At 43.0% G+C, this 16,646-nt stretch overlaps 1 long non-coding RNA gene across 1 annotated transcript; it reads left to right on the forward strand.

Annotated features, from left to right (window-relative positions):
• Positions 1 to 2,412: 2,412 nt before the first annotated feature.
• Positions 2,413 to 11,245, forward strand: LOC148185230 (uncharacterized). Its single transcript, XR_015773474.1, has 3 exons — positions 2,413 to 2,548; positions 5,039 to 5,206; positions 8,077 to 11,245. It is a non-coding gene; the product is annotated as an uncharacterized LOC148185230 (long non-coding RNA).
• Positions 11,246 to 16,646: the final 5,401 nt, after the last annotated feature.

The raw sequence follows: 16,646 nt of genomic DNA on the forward strand, positions 1-16,646 counted from the left end.
AGGTGGGAGAAGAGGAACAGACAGTGACTGGGGTTCTAAGTGGGTCACTTCTCATAGATACAGGTTCCTTCCTCTCTTACACACTCGTCCCTCGGGTACTACCCCACAATTATTTTCTAGCTTTGCAGCAGCAGTGTGTCTAAACCTAGGCAGCTGACAGCACAGCTTGAGAGTTCAACTACTGCTGTAAGATTTTGAAGAGAAGCAGGTTTCACAAGGCTGCAGCTTAGGGGAGAGTATTTCTAGAAGCCAGTTCCTCTCCAGAGTTTTCAGAGATGTGTATGATCACTGATACTTTCCAGTCTTATTTTTTAGGTAAGCAAGCTGAAGAAATACTCTAGAATACTCTAGGTATGTTTTTTGTTTTGTTTTTGTTTTTCCCAAATGATAACTAGGATATAACAATCCTTCCTAGTTATGTAGTTCTCCTTACCCTGAGCTTGTCACAGCCTGTGTCTGAGAAGGACCACTTTGAATGAGATTTATGTGCATTTGGCATAATTTGAAACAGACTGAAACTTAATGTCAGGGCATTTAATGGCATGCAGGGCCTTAAAATTATTATGGAAGTCATCTGGGGACCTGCATTGGCAGTGTACAGCCCTTCTCACTGGTGGTGTTCCTACCTGCTTACCACAGCCTGCAAAACAAACATCCACCCATGCAATCTCAGTGCAGAGAAAATGCTGCAGTGATGGATGATGTCCAGGTGTGACCTTTCACCTGTTACGGTAGTCAAAAATCTTTGTGGGAGGAGTGCATGATGGAAAATTGTAGGATAATAAAAAAAAAAAAGATCAGTCAGGTGTAGAATTCTGTTGTTAAAAAAAATATTAACTATTTTTGAAATACCCCACCATCTGACAGGCCAGGCCACACCTGAAAGGGCAACTGGGAAAACCCTGGTTTGCCAAAGTGGTTTAGTCCAAAGGGCAGCTACTGCTGCCAGGGGCAGAGCATATCTTCAGTGAGCTGCTACAATGGATGCAAGAAACTGAGCACACAGTCTATTATCAAATGCATGGTGGAAACTTGACATTTCAGCAATGTAATTTGCTTGTTTTTCCAGTAGAATGAGACTAATGTGCTCCTTTTCAGTGCTTGATACAGCGTCATTCACATCTGAGCAAAATAAATGGGGAAGAAGATAATTCTGGGATCTATTCTAGGCATTCCTATTTTAGTGCCACTAAGGATAGGGATTTTTTCCCCTCCTCTTTTTTCCTTTTTTTAAAAAGAAAATACAACAAAGCACATATATCTTAGAATAAAAATAATTTTGAAGGGCAACATCTCTCCTGGTTCCTTGATACTGGCACCTTGGTAGCTGCAGCACATCCCTTATGATGTCTGGAATGAAAACCAGCCATCAAACTCTGACACAGAGGAGTTATGAAATATTTCCAGCTTCTCTGAACCCCCAAAGTAAACCAGTGTTTGTGTAGCTGAAATAAACAGAGAATCACCATGAATGAAACCTTCTGAATTCAGTGCCATCAATACAAAAGATTACATCTCTAGTCTGTGTGCAAGAGGTTTTGAATCCCAATTTTTGAATCAGTCACCTGTCTCCCTTTTCAGCTCCTCCTTCGACCATTGTGGTAGTTCATAAAAAACCAGATCTGTGTATCGAAGGAAAACAGCAGAGAAAGGTTTGTGCTTGGCCTAGCCTCTATGAAATGCATGCAGACATATTTATTTCCCCTATGATATAGCTCCTGTTGTGTGCTTTGCATCTTTAAATGTGTGAAGCATCATGCCTGCCTGGCAGGACCCTGAGATTCAAGATGAAAGAGAGACAGGCTTTGTTTTCTCTCTCATGGAGATTTTGCTTTTGGTCTTTCTTTACCATTATGTTGGCTTGTTGAGAGAGTTAGTAAAAAATCCCATAATACTTTCCCGGTTTCTTTGCATTTTCTGTGCACAAAGAGCAAAATGAACACTTTCCCCCTGCACAGGGAAATGCTAGGAAAAGAAAATGTACAAAAGAGTGCAAGAAGCAGCGTCTCCTCCGCTGCACAGTCTTCTCTCTGCAGACAGGCAGGCTGCAGGCTCACATTGGAAACTGCAAAACAAAGAAGAGAAACTCACAGGCACACATTCTGGAGTGCCTAAGGACTATTTCTGTTCCTGCCAACCTGCTCCCAGCCGGCACAATAACGAAGGCATGCTGCTGTGGGAGGTCCCATACATGCCACCGCGTTTTGCAGATGGGGCATTTGCCATCCAGTTTCATATCCTCTCATTTTTCTGCCTGGTTCATCCATGTTCTAGAGTACAAGAAAGTAAGAATACTAGGGAAGTAAATCTTCACCTGTGGTAGATTGCTAGTTAAACTGGTTAAGCACTGGTCTGATTTTGTAAGTTGTTCCACATGAGCAAGTGGAGGGGCTGCAGCCAGCAGGGAGCGAGGCTTGGCTGCATGTGGTGGTGGGGGCTTTCCTGCAGGGTGACAAGTCTGAGCCCTGAGTTTTTCAAGAATAAATTTCCTTCTCACCATTCCTATATGGACTTCAGAAAGTATGTGGTGGCTGTTTTTTGAGAGGAGGTGAGTCTAAAGCAGGCCAAAGCAAGTGAAGCCACATTAGCATTAGGGTTTGTTTGTATGGTCTGAGGCTTAACCATGCTGTCAGTCCCGATGAGTTCATAAAGAAGTTGTGGCAATTTGTGGGGAGGCCTCCAGGCTTTTGCATGAGGTGTGGACTGGCTGTGGTTGGAGTTGCATTCTTTCTTCCCCCTGTATAAGTGACCTCCTTGGAAAATAAACCCCAGGACTTACGTCAGAGGAGTATTCTGCATGCACTGAATAGTGACATGGCTGCGGTGTGTGTAGCTGTGCGTGCACATGGAATAGCAGCACTCGTACCAACATCCTCCCTCAAGAATCCTCTTGCAGGAGGACAGTTATAAATAACATTTTGGTCACTATAATTCTGCCAGTACAGGCTGCTAGAGAAATACATTGACTCAGCACATGCCTGAACAAGGTCCTCTCCCAGGCAGCACCTCCCACCGTACAAACGTCCCTGCAAAATTGTGTGGGTGCCTGGTGGGGCAGCCAGCCCCATCTGGCTGCTGCTGCAAGCTGCCATGAGACAGTGCTGAATCAAATTAATGTTTGTAAAACATACTGAAGACAAAAAAAGCACTGTTCAGGCACCAGTTAATATTATTTCAGTGCCCTCAGTTGCAATTCTGCTGTGGGAAGAACCTCAGGTGCCTTTCCTCGCAGTGGCAACTCTGGGTGTTCCCAGTGGAGAAATGAGCATTCTTCTGCCACTCTCACCGAGCTGCACTGGTCTTTACTGAGCCAAGTGAGATGGCCTGGCACGTGTTCACTGACAAGAGGAACAAAATTGTCCCTCGTGCTAGCGTTCTTAACATCTACTGCTCAGTGGCTTTTATGCCTCTTCTGGCTGCCACAGTCTTACCAAAGAAATCTCCCTGGCCCTGTACCAGGTAGGAGGCTACAGTCAAATCTTTTTGCTGTTGTTCCTGAAACAATATGAATTCTTTTTGATCGTTACATGGGGGACTCTTTTTCTTATTTTAAAAATTGCTTTCAAAATAGTAATTAGGAAGCTGTCATTGTTCATTTTTTCAAAGCAGGTTCTACGTGGGGTAAAGAACCTAGAGATGTGATTTACTTTTTATCACTTGGAGTACCAAAATGGCTATAAATGAATCCAAATGTAATTTTCCTGGGAAAAGAATTCCTCTGTTATATAAGTCCTTTTTGCTACACGTTTCAGGGCCTGTTTTACCTGTATAATTTGAAATTATTCAGAAGAAATTCCTGACTTTTTTGTTTGTGCAAGTATCGATTCTGTATTTTTTATTCTGCTAATCCTGTCTCTGAGACTGCTTTTTTATTAATGTCTACAAGTAATTGCAAACTCTAACTTTCCAACAATCTATTTGAATGTACAGTGTGCTCCCTTGACTGCATGTCTCCATTTAAACCAGTACAATTACTTGGAGGCACATAGGTCTACTGATGTGTTATCCTTACATTGCTGTATCTCTTTCCTGAAATGGTGATGCATCATACCTCTATATGAGTAAAATTGTAAATGTTATACTAAAGTATAACTACTTTGGTAAAATAAAATTATATCCAGTCTAATTATAATGAAAATACCCAAGACTCACCTGTTAATTCTTCATTACAGTACATTTCCAGCTGCAACAGAATTTAAATACCATATTTTCTCATGTGGGTTATTTAATTTTTTTTTTCCATAATGTCACGGTTTTATTATTTCTGAATGCAATTACAACATTAGTTACAATGTTTTATCTTTGCCCTGTGTCCCATAGACACAAACCTTGAGAAGTCAAACAGTAAGCTTTCAAAAATGAGCTTATCTGTGAGGTTAAACAAGGTGTGGCAACCCTGACATGGGGCTCCTGCATCAAGAAAATGTAATTTTTCTAGCCCCTTGTAGTGGTCCTCATTCTGTAATGTGAAAATAGTTTTATAGATGTGTATTTATGTATTTTTAGCACTGTCATATACTGTGTTTTCAATGGAGATGTTATATTTAGAAGTTTCTCAAAATGTGGAGCATGTGTTAAGTTTTTTTTGCGTAATGCATCAAGACTAATTTGATTTGAGACCGGTGCCTTTTTTTTCCCCCCCATCTGTTTGGAAAAGTGCAGTTGTAGAGACATCAGTCATGTAACACTTTCTGTAAAACAGCTTTACTGACAGTTGGGAGTTGTCAGTAACCATGTGGATTTCAAGCTCTCAGTCTGGCTACGATGCGAAAAACCCTCTGACACAGAATTTCCACAGAGCCACAGAATATGAGGCTGGAAAGACCCAGAGTGCTCATGCAGCTAACCTCCCACCTAGCCAACCCAGAGGTTAAGTCATGTTTCAAGCCTAATAGCTGCAGAAAACATCAGCTTTTGGGACAAACACACTCAGTTTAATAGCATTTAGTCACCAATCACCACTGATTCAATAGTTAACTACCATTATTTATTTGGTATATATGTTGTGTACATAACTGTGGCTTGTTTCCTCTTCCAGCTGATCTAGTTTCAACTTCCAGCCTTTGGGGAAGCTTTAAGAGATACTGAGTCTGTGTTCCTTGTCTAAATATGTGGAGACCAAACTGTGTTGGATGAGGGTAGAACAGGCAGATGCCCCAGGGAAGCAAATTCCTGGAAGGAATGGAAGGAAAAGAGTTCTGCAGAGGTAAAACTATGTCCCTGCTGCTTGTGCCCACAGTCACTGAGTTTGCTACCCAGTGCTGGGGCAGAGGCATGAGGAGGGGTTTGCAGGGCTTGGCACAGGCTTGGTGGGCTTGACATGGGCCTGCAGGGCTCTGCCTTTGTGTAGGAGATGGAGGAAAACACATCAAAGTGCCCATAAAAGCTCTTTTCAACTTAGAAGCAGCAAAACTCAGTTTTGCCCCTGTGTTGTTGAGAAATGTGGGATTGTCTCTTCAGACCAGTGCAGCAATCTCCTCTGTGTTCACCTTTGTGAAGATACCATACTGAAATGTTTCCATCTCTCACTGTAAGATGTTTTGTAGCCTCTAGGACTCTCTCCTGTTCATTTGTGTCCCACTCAGGGTGTGACTTGAACAGAACAGCCCATGAAGGCCGATGCTGGAGGTGACATAACTTGCTGCATCATACTTGGCCTATATCCATGTCTTTTCCCTAACCTCTGCTCATCAGCATGGGCTCTCTTCTGCTGTGTGTCTTTCATCCTTCCATGTCTGAGGTCTCTTTTGGCTGCATTGGAAAGTTTATGGTTTCAGTGTGCCCATGCAAACGATCAAGTTGACTTCTTGGGTTACAATCTTTCCTCCTTGTTGCATCCTTTTGCACAGATTTTGGAGTTTTTAAAAACATTACTCAGGGATCACATATTTTGTGCAATGCAAAAATATAAAATCATGCATATTCAGCAACCTTCTTGCAAATTAAAAATGAATTCACTTAATCTTGTTTAATAATAATATTTTTCTATCATTTCATACCATTATGATTTTATTTAGTTACTTCTAGAATCAATGAGTTCATCCAGGTCAGCATCCTGCTTGAAGTGGGGCTGTGACCAATAGTGGATGAGGTCAGCCACGCTACAACTAAATCTTGAAACACCTTCAGGAGCAAAAGTTCCACAGCCTCTCTGGGCCATCTGTTTCAGGGTTACCCTGCCCTCCCAGAGAACATGTCCTGTCCAGACCTCAGCACATGCCCACTCCTACAGTCTTTAGCACTAAGAAGACAAGTTTGAATTTCTTCTGTATAGCCACCCTGTTCCAGCAGCCCTTAGTCTTCCCCTGATCAGATTAAACAGGCTCAGTTCCCTCAGCCCCTCTCATGTTTCTCCAGGCCTCTGATGATCTCAGCAGCGCTTTACTGGACCCTTTCCAAATTGACACATTTGGCCTCATGCCCTCTAAAATCCCCAACTCCTTTTAACCAGGATGGCTCCTCAGCGAGGTGCTTCCCAGCCTGGAACAGATCACATTTCCTTGTTGAACATCATGAGGTGGCTATTGGCCTGGATCTCAAGTGTATAAAGGAGCCTCTGCATGGAAGCTTTGCTCTTTGTCAGTGCAGACAGCTTGTCATCAACAAATCTGACTGTGTTACCATCAATGTATCTGATGAAGGTACTGACCAGTGTGGATTTTGGTACTGACCCCTTGGGTGCACCTCTGTTTGCTGGTGACCTGTCAGACACGACCAGACAGTTTTCAGTCCCTCTTTCCACCTGTTTTTAAGCCCATGTTCTCTAAGCTTCCAAATGATACTGTGTGGAATGGTGTCAAAACCTTACAGAGCACATTACAGCCAGCACTTTCATCTTCACACATTCAGTAATTTCATCTTAGAAAGCAGGATGGTCAGTCAAATTTGGTTTGCCATCAGTAAGTCCATGCTATTTGTTCCCAAATAAGTTTTTGTCCTTTGTGGCCTTAGAAGTAGATCCCAAGAGGGACACACTCCCTCATCTTATAGTGAGCAAGATGATGGTGATCAGCAGATCAGTTCCCAGTTTCCTTTCTTGCCTTTCTAAAGGTAGATGAGGTGTTAGACTTTTTCCAGACATTGGGGACTTCCCCAGTCTAGACAGCTGTCACAAACAGCTGTGTTACAATCCCACTGACCAGTTCTTTCAAGAAATGGGTACTGTACCTCATGTCCATCTCTTGTATGTTCCCTTTTTGCATCTGGTTTCATCAAGAAGATGCTTCTGTAGACAATTAAATATTCTGCTGAAATTGCTTCTTTCTGAACAACTGGATAATTTTTTGCTGAGCTACTCAGTAAGTTGTCTTTAAAAATCATTCAGAACTTCTGGGCAAATTTTCACTCCATGGTTGCGTCTCAAGGGATTTTATTTAGCAACTCTGTGAGTAAATTGAAGTTTCTTATTCTGAAATCCAGAGTAATTATTCTGTAGCTTACCTTCCCAGCCTTTTTCTGGATCCTGAATTTAATAACAGTTACAGAAGATAAATCCAGGCTGATACTGTGACCATGTTCACCACTGGAAGTCGAGTGTAATCCCTAGCTGTCCCCTCCAGCATTCACATGATGGAATTATCACTTGTGCCATATAAGGAGCTTCTGATTGCCTGGTCATTGCTGTGTTACCCTTCCAGCAGATGCCTGGTTTGAAATGCTCTGTAGAATCAGAGACTAGGACACTTTTGCTGGTTTTCAGTAGGAAGCCCTGTTCAGAGGCTGGTTTGACACACTGTGAGAAGCTGCCCTGTTTCCAGCAGGTCTGTCCCCTCTGCACTTCACCCAGAGGTTCCTTCCAGTCTCAGCTTTCCTGCTGGAGCTTGGTACAGTCAGGGAGCTCCTTAACACAGAGCACAACTCATTTTGTTCATTTTTGATTCACTGTGATTCACATCTTCTTGATTAATTTTGAATCTCTTGATTAATATAATTTTTGTTTCCTAATCAAGATGTCATTGATCTCTAACCTTACAGTCAAATGCAGTCAAAGATAAGAAATCTAATTCCTTTTCTTATTATCTGGGCTTGGTATATAACTGTAATAATAATAATTACATATATTTCTTTATCCTCAAGCTCTTTGAACCTGACCTGCACAGAATTTAGTGTTCTCCAAGTCAAGCCATCTGCACATGATGACATCAGAAGATGAAGTTCTGTTTGCCACAGAGAGCTGCATTTGCACCCTAGAATGCTACAGCTGTGAAGGTGGAAGGTATTAGAGCACCATGTGAGCAAATCTTTGTGCTAATCAAAGTACTGCACCAACATTAACATCAGGCTGAACAAGCAGAATTTTTTTCTTTATTAGTTAATACCCCAAAGCCCCAAACAATCACTAAAAGAATAGACTCTTTTGAATGAAAGTCACACATTAACTTTACGTTTTATGTTTTCTCCCACACCAGCTGAAGGTTTGTTGTTGTTTGTTTTTTTTTTTCCTTTTCCCATTAATTCATTTGACCGGGTTTTTTGTGTAAAAGAACTGAAGTAAAGTTGGTGGGGGTTTTTTTGTTTGTTTGTTTGTTGTGAGGTTGTTTTGGTGGGGGGTTGGGGTTGGGGTTTTTTTGTTTGTTTTTTTTGTAAGCAGAAAGCTTGATGCAGATCTTGGGCTGTTCCTGTAGCCAGAAGGTGCAGCAGCCTGGCTGCACGGTGACTCATGGCCCTGTGCCACATTGCAAATAACGCTCTTATTAATCTCTCCAGGCTTTGTTCTGGCCCCCCTCCTAGTGGTGTCTGATTTCATGGTGTGGCGTAGCCAAAGGTCAGATAAACTACATGATGGCCAGAGTTGCTACTGCAGAAGGAAATCGGAAATGCCTCTCCCAGCAGTTTCAGCAATGAGAATGGAGAGAAAAATAATTTCTTTTAGTACTAACCTGCCTGATGCATCATCTTGTGTTGCTGTTTCAGTAGAGGAAAGCTGTGGTATAGCAGTAACCCAGGGAAGCAGCCAAGCCCAGCTGTGTTGCAAATGCTTCTGGATCTGCCTGGCTCAGTACATTTTTCAGCAAATATGTTCTTTCTTTAGGTGTTCGATCATTTGCAACAAATGACAGTCCCAAGCTAGAAGAGATACTGAGCTTTGTCCCTAACTGAGCTGGTGTCATTGACTGATTCATTAATTACCCACTTTTCCCCAGATTAGATTCAACATACCGTTCACAAAGAGATAACCAGTCACAAATTAGTCAAGCTGAAGTTTGATGTGCTTGGCTACAGGGCCATTTTTTTGTTACCAGTTTCAGATGAGTGATTACTCTTGTGAAACTAGCAAGCGCTTCTTGCAAGTTGTTTCTTTTCCTCCATGGCTACCCAAAGTGTTTTTATTCAAATGAAATGAAGCCCATACGCACTGGGCTGGGCGCTTTGTGAGCAGCTAGCACAGCCAGATCAAACACGTATGCTTGCTGTAAAACTGGTGCGTGGTTTTCCTTGCTGTCCTTTGAACCAAGCTGGCTGTGGTTTCTGGTGGCTGCTGTCTCTGTGCTATAGGCTCTGGCTAATGCTGACACACAGAGGACTTTTCTGGAAAAAAGAGGGGGGAGAACAAGACAGGGGAGAACTTCCTGTGCCCACAGTCCTGGCCATTTCTATCAAAGGTTGAGACCTCACCAAAGCTCTTCTCAACAGAAGCTTCCTGGGTCACATTTAAATGATTTTGGGGGCAAGAGAACCAAAAGAGAACCTGTCTAGCTGTTGGCTAGACAGATACAGGAGAGCAATAAGATTATTCTTCTAAAATCCCATAATTTCATGGACAGGCATTCCAATACCAGCCTCATATCATGCCTTTCAAAATCACATTAGTGCAAGTCTGCAGTGTGTGGGGCTCTGTTTTTCTGTCACATAGAGACACCCTGGCCCTGCTCTCCATTGCTGTGCTTGGGCTGTCCCTTGCAGCAGGGCTCCCACCGCCCGTGTAGGCACAGGGCTCTGTTGGCTGGAGCCAGCAGAGTATGTTCCCATCTGGAGCAAATGCCAGTGACTGCATAAAGCACAGAAAAGGGAGAGCCTGGTCCAAGTGGTCTGTGTGAAAGCTGGCCTCCAAGACCATCACAGCCAGGTGGGGTGGTGCTTTGCACTGAGCAGATTTGGGGCTCAACAGTCTGTTGGCTGCTTCCAAGGGGAACACCCCCAGCTCATCACCCTGTTTTCCAGCTGCTAGCAGCTGCCCTGGGCCGAGGCTCTGGGGGCCCCTTACCCCAGAGCTCACCCTGTTCCTGCACCCCAGCTCACTTGCTGTACCGTGGACCATGGCAGGGACTGACTGAGGAGGTGGCAGCCAGGGTCAGGCCTCCCGCCTCAGTCTCCAGTGTCCCCTTTGTCACTGCCAGGCCCTGCCTGGTCTCAGATTAACCTGATGGCTGGCTGGTGGCAAATTGTGCAGGAGCCCTGCCCTCCTGGGCTTGCTTAGCCGGGAGGGTTTGTTTTGCAGAGCGTGGTTATTACTGCTCTGCTTTTGTTCTTTGTCATCAGTACTGCCTTATTTTTATGTGCATTAACTGTTAATAATAATGTGAAGCGTTAAGCTTTGGCAACCAGCTGAGCTCTGCACAAATCCGAGGACAACGCGGCCCTGGCACAAGGCTGCTGGCTGCCACGGCGGCCGGCCGGACACACGGAGCGCTCGGTTTGGCCACCGGCAGCACCGGACAAGGTCCTGCCAAGGCAGCAGGGAAGGCGGGGAGGGCAGCCCGGCACGGGGCTCGGCACAGGGCTCAGCACTGGCCTGGCTGCTCTTCAGCCCGGGCTTCTCCCAGCACTGCCCCCTGTGCTCCTTCCCACTCTCCCGGGCTCTCGTCATCCCTCAGGAAGGCGGCGGGAGGAGGGAGGAGCAGAGGGATGGATGAGAGCTGGCTTTACTCGCAGATGCTGCTGCTGCAGAGGGAGGCACCACCACGGGAATGTAGACGGACAGGCAGAGGTGATTAATAGTGATACATATTATTTTAATTGAGTCATGTTTGGCCTCTTGCTTTGCCAGAGCTCAATTTTTGTGCTATTGTTGCGGTGTGAATTTGGAATTAATTTAAAGTATAATAAAAATCCCTCAGCTGAAAAATGCAGGCAAGACTGAAAATTAAAATGCTATGTAAATCGCACAAGATTAGGGCATAAACTGCAGCAAGCAGTGGAATGGCTGAAGCTTCAAGAAGCTGGAAAAGCCTCTCTCCACATTATTCCTGATAATACAAAATCAATTTACATCGAATGCATTTTTTCCAAATAACCATTCACCACATTCTAGTTGATATTACTAATGAATGCAGAAATTGGATCCTAATACATTTCAGGGAAATATTCTGCAGAGGTTTTAATAGTTCTAAAAAAATACTTGGTGGCATCGAAGTACTTTGTCATTAAAATTGCCAGGTTTTGTGATACAGATATCGTGGAACCGTAATGAGAATGATGTGGTAGCATTTTGTTTTGAAATGCCGGGTCCTTTCCGAGGGTTTTTGGAGCACCGTGTGTGAGACGCTGCCACCCCCTGCTTTCAGCTCTGCCACAGCTGAGGCAGGGTGGGGATGGTGCAGGGGACAAGGGAGGTGCCAGCCAGACTCACGGACAGCACTGCGTTCACACACACGACTCTGCCTCGGAGCTGCCTTGTCTTCCCCTGAAGGAAAGGCAACAACAAACAATTAGATGAGTTTCTCCCAGCTGGGATGCGGCGGAGGCTCAGGGCTGCAAGGTCCCGCCGTGGCAGAAGCCGCTCACCTCGTGCTTTGGGGGGCTGCAGGGGCAGCAGGCGCTCCTTGAGGCTGCTTCTCCCAGGAATCCCAGCAAAGCCCATCCAAAGGAAGGTATCCAGCGTGTGGAGGGCGGGAATTCCCAAAGAGCCTGACAAGGACCTCCAGCCCTGCAGCACAGCCTGGGCTCACCATTGCTCTCACCAGCTGGATGGCTGCTGACATTGCCGGGAGCTGGCGGCACGGCCGGATGGCGCAGGGGCTGGGGAAATCGCTGCCGAACCCTCTGTGCGCAGGGCACCCGCTTCATCTGCCTCCGGTTAGAGGAGGTGGAAGTCCCCTGCCTTGGCTGTTGCTTGGAGCTCCATCTGCAGCACTGATGAGGAAAGTATCATTCCTCCTGCGCGGAAGCCATTAATTCCCAGCAGCGGGAGAGCGCTCCGGCATGGGGCACAGTCCAAGCCTTTGCCTGGAAGAGATGCTGCGGAGAGCGGCCCGGGGCTCCGGGCAGCCCTGGGTCACCAGGCCCTATTTCTGCCCTGCCCCAAAGCGCTGCTTATCTCTGCAGATTAAGGGCAGCCCCAGCGCGGCGCTCCCCTGCAGCCCCTCCCCTCCCCTGGCTCAGCTTCCTCACCTCGGGAATCTGGGTAGTAATATCTGCCCGTGGGAGCTTCTTACAGCCAGTGGCTAAAATTGTCAAACCAACTGAGAGGAAAGGGCTGCGCCTTGTAAGGCTTCTCATCTAGATTTCCCCCACCCCCCCTTTTATTTGTAAAAAGCCTACGTGAATTTAAAATAAGACACCTGGAAAAAAAAAAAGAACCATATGGAATCTAAATAAGGCTCAGTTTGTGTGAGGCTTCCTATCTCTAACTATTCTGTTGTGCATACCGACAACAATGCAGCTCTGGCCCAGAGGAAGGTGAAGGTCCCCAAAATGGGAGCTAATGGAGGTAAAGTGGAGAGATGAGCTACAACAGCAGCATTAATACTGTTTCGGACATCCTTTTCAGACATGGTTGCAGCCCCCATTTATTCTGCTACTGATTAATTTGATCAAACATTGTGAACAAATAATTTGTATTAAAAATCGTGCGAGTTCCACCCTTCCTGTAGTTGGCTTCAGGCAGGTATTTATTGGATAACATAGTCTCAGACTAGTGAATGTTGACATTTAATTAATATGGAAGCTTAGCCTTGTGAATATGAAGAAAAGAAAAAAGGCCCAAGAAAATCCTGTGATAATGAAAGGAGATGACAACCAGGTTCTGTTAGTCAGACATTTCTGTTGACATTGAGGGGTCAAATGTAGATATCTGGTGGAGGGCTGCAAATAATACTGTGGGTCAGGGTTTGCATGTACAAATAGTTCCACATGATACCTGACTTATACTTGAGCTGCTTGCACTTGCGTGGGCAGTGCTAGGGTAGATATTTTTGTCATGACTATACTAGGAAGATGCTACCAAAAAAGGGAGAGTGGTGTGCCGTACCCATACAGTCCTACAGCTGTGAATGCCCACCATACAACCACAGCATTGCATTCCACAGAATTTAGAGGTTAAACCCCCCCAAAATTAGTAAAATTGAATCTATGTTAGGGGATTAGGTACTGTGACCAAAAAAAAAAGCAAAATTAGGCTAGAAAAACTGCATTTATGTTAGGGGATTAGCCACCATGACCTACATGCCTATGCCAGCAGAACTCTGGAGTATCTCAAAAGTACTTGTGTCCCGTCTAACTTGTGACGGGTAACATCCGTGCCCAAGAAAAGCAAACAGACTGCAAAGAACTTGGTTGTAATAAAAGGAGTGTTTTATCATAGAAACGTACGGGAAGTGTTTCTCTCGTCATGCATAAATCAGGAGCGTGAGGTTGCCTGAATTTTCCGTTCCATTAACTCCGCACTTTTTGAGTTGAGATGAAAATAGCTGGAGAAAGGAAATATTCTCTGCTGTACACTGAGGATATCACAAGGCATGTTAAATTGCCCTGTTACTTTGTTGGGCACTAGCCTGCTGCTAACTTCTTTTTATTATGTGGCTTACCTTACAAAGTAATTGTGTTCAGAATCCTGTTTATCGCATGTGCAAGAGGGGCATTATTTTTTTCCTTACATTATTGGGATTTATCCCCTATACTTTGATCTACTTCATGATGAAATTTGACCAAAAAAAATTAAAAAGAGGTGACAATGAGTCTTTTTCTGTTTCGTGTTTAGATTCAACAGAGAGGTTTCTACTTAGTGGAAACAGATATTCCATTAAAAGTCCACTGCTGCTGTATAATTTAAATGCTTTTTCAACACCACAAACTACCTCAAGCCAAACAGCTGGTGTTGACTAAGAACGGTATTTCAGCCTGTTACATGCTGTGATTATTACTTCCCAAACAAGAGTTTATACTTCATTTTCTGTGAAGATTAAATTGATTAGGATGGCAATGTGATATGGGAATAAGGAGGTGAGTGAAATTAACAGTTTTCACCTACTCTGAGATTTATTTAATTAACTATTTTAATTTGGAAGTGGTGGTCTGGGACTATATTTTAGCAGTAATACTTCTTTTTGGGCAAATAGTACGCTTCACAGGTCATGCAGGAAAACACAGGCTCATCAGAAGCTGATCAGTACTTCCATTTTGACTATGCATGACATACTAAAAGAAAAAAATCCTGTTGAACAGATTTTAAATCTACCTTTTCATAGCATGTACTGAAAGTTAGTAGTATCCTCCCAGTGTGTAGGAAGAATTGTAATGTATGAAGAAATGGTATTCTGCTCTTTTATTATATTTGAAGAAATTCCTTTCTCAGGTTGCTAGAAAATTGTCACACTAGAGAAAGCCACTAATTCCTCTTCTCTCCATTAAAATGTAGTGAGCATTCTCCTAAACCATCAATATTATTGCAGTGCTTCTCTCTCCACAGATCAGGGACTATTTCTCTCTCATCTGTAATAAAGTTCCATATTTAAAATCTTATTTCTGCATTTATAATAAATCATTGATGAAAAAAGCAAACAAACAGACTTCACTATCCTTACAGTTGTCTTACAATTTCATAAGTAATTAAAAAAAGAAATAAAAATGAAAAATATCTGCTTTAGAGACCAACCCCTAAGAATGTGATTCTACAACAACGCTGGTTGCCCTCACATGCCCTTAATGACCACTTATTGGCAGTAACATAACTTAAGGTTTTAATTGATGTTTTAGCCAGGCTTTTGACTTTAGAGTAGTATTTGTAAAGATTCTAATTATCATGATGTAGTAGAAATTAGAAGGTAATTTGTAAATGTTTAGATCAACGTGATTAATACAGTAAAACTAGAGCCGCTGAACATGTATATAGCTTTACTTAGGGGAGCAGTCTGTGCTTAAAAATATACCAACAAATAAATGCAGATTCAGGTCTTAAGAGATAAAACACCAACAGTCTGACCAGATTTTCATTTCCACAGAAATCTGGTGTGTAGTACAACTTGTATTCCACCAATCCCACTAATATAATTTGTATTCCATCAATTATATAAACAAAATTTATGTCTTCTGCTGTTTGAATTTCAAGCACTAATGCATATTGAGATATCTGATTATATTTGTTATCTTAAAATATATAAGCAAGTAAATCTTAGTGTAAATCTTCATGAGTTTTTGAGAAGCATGTAGACATCTGAGGTATTTTGACTGAACCTTGAGGAATGTTTCTTGCCATGAAACACAGCCCTGGAAATCTGTATTTCCACTATGTGCCACAGTAAATTCCAGATTCCCTTTCTGTGAAGATTTTCTCACTTTTGGTTAAAAATTACTGTATCAGTGACAGTCTCACCAAAACTGGACAGTATTTTGTCCCTGTGAAGCACATTTGAAAACACTGGATACAAAAGGAATGTAAACAAACTGAAAACAAATTAATTAAACAGCAGAACTGTTTTGTAGTTACATTCTAAGGCATTCTCAGCCTTCTGCCTTACCACTCACCATTTAACAAAAGAACAATTTAGAGGTTGCATTTGCTGTTCCAAACAGGTGAGAAAAGCTTTGACTGTGCATTACTTACAGTTGTACAATTCCTTTAAAAATATAGTAATTTAACATTTCCTGATATAGCATTTTTACTCATCTCCTAAACTGTGCCCTTTGCATGCAAAAGCCAGCCATCAGAGTTTAAATAGGCTTCCCCTTACAATTCTTCTAAAAATTACTTTCCTTTCATATTTTTGGTACAACCTGAGGCACCTTTATTTCATAGAGGCAGAGAGGACAGAAGCAGTTTGTTTCTGGGCAGCATGGAGTACCTGTTTTGAGTTAGCTCTTTGCTTGTCTGACTCCCCTGAATGATTCTATTGATTTCAAGGGGTCCACTTGCATGAGAAAAGTGAGCAGCAGAGACTGGATGCTCCTTTTATTGTTTCATCCAACACAGATTCATTTTATAGGATCAGTTATTCTGTGTGATGAATGGGAAGTGCAAATAAAAAATTGAGCCTAGAAATCTAATGTTAGCAGTGAGCGTATGAAAGTCTGATTGTGAAATATGATCCAGAACACATTTACTAACAGACAAAACTCAAGACTCATTTCTCACACAGGCAGGACTGTTAAAGTCAGTAATACTTCGCTTTTCCATTACAGCCAACAGAATTTCTGCTGCACAAAGGCTAAGCAATGCAAAGACAGAAAGATCTGGTGCTTGGAGCAGTAATACTTTCATTTACTAAAACCTCATGTGTGCAGAAGGTAGAATTAATTTAATTGCAAATAAATGTCAAGAAATAAATTAATGAAATAATACTAGATTTTGCTAAGAGAATATGTTATGGTAAGCTATTCTTTTGTGTCAGTCTTCCTAAAGAGAGGGAAACAAAGGAAAATGGGTAGGGGAAAAAAAGGCTGTACTGAAGGCACATACAGAAATCAAACACAGGAAAACTGTTGGGGACTTA

Source organism: Pseudopodoces humilis, chromosome 1 (assembly GCF_049639895.1).
Source record: "Pseudopodoces humilis isolate 2021_Gansu_Grassland_sample_001 chromosome 1, ASM4963989v1, whole genome shotgun sequence".
Taxonomy (NCBI): Eukaryota; Metazoa; Chordata; class Aves; order Passeriformes; family Paridae; genus Pseudopodoces; species Pseudopodoces humilis.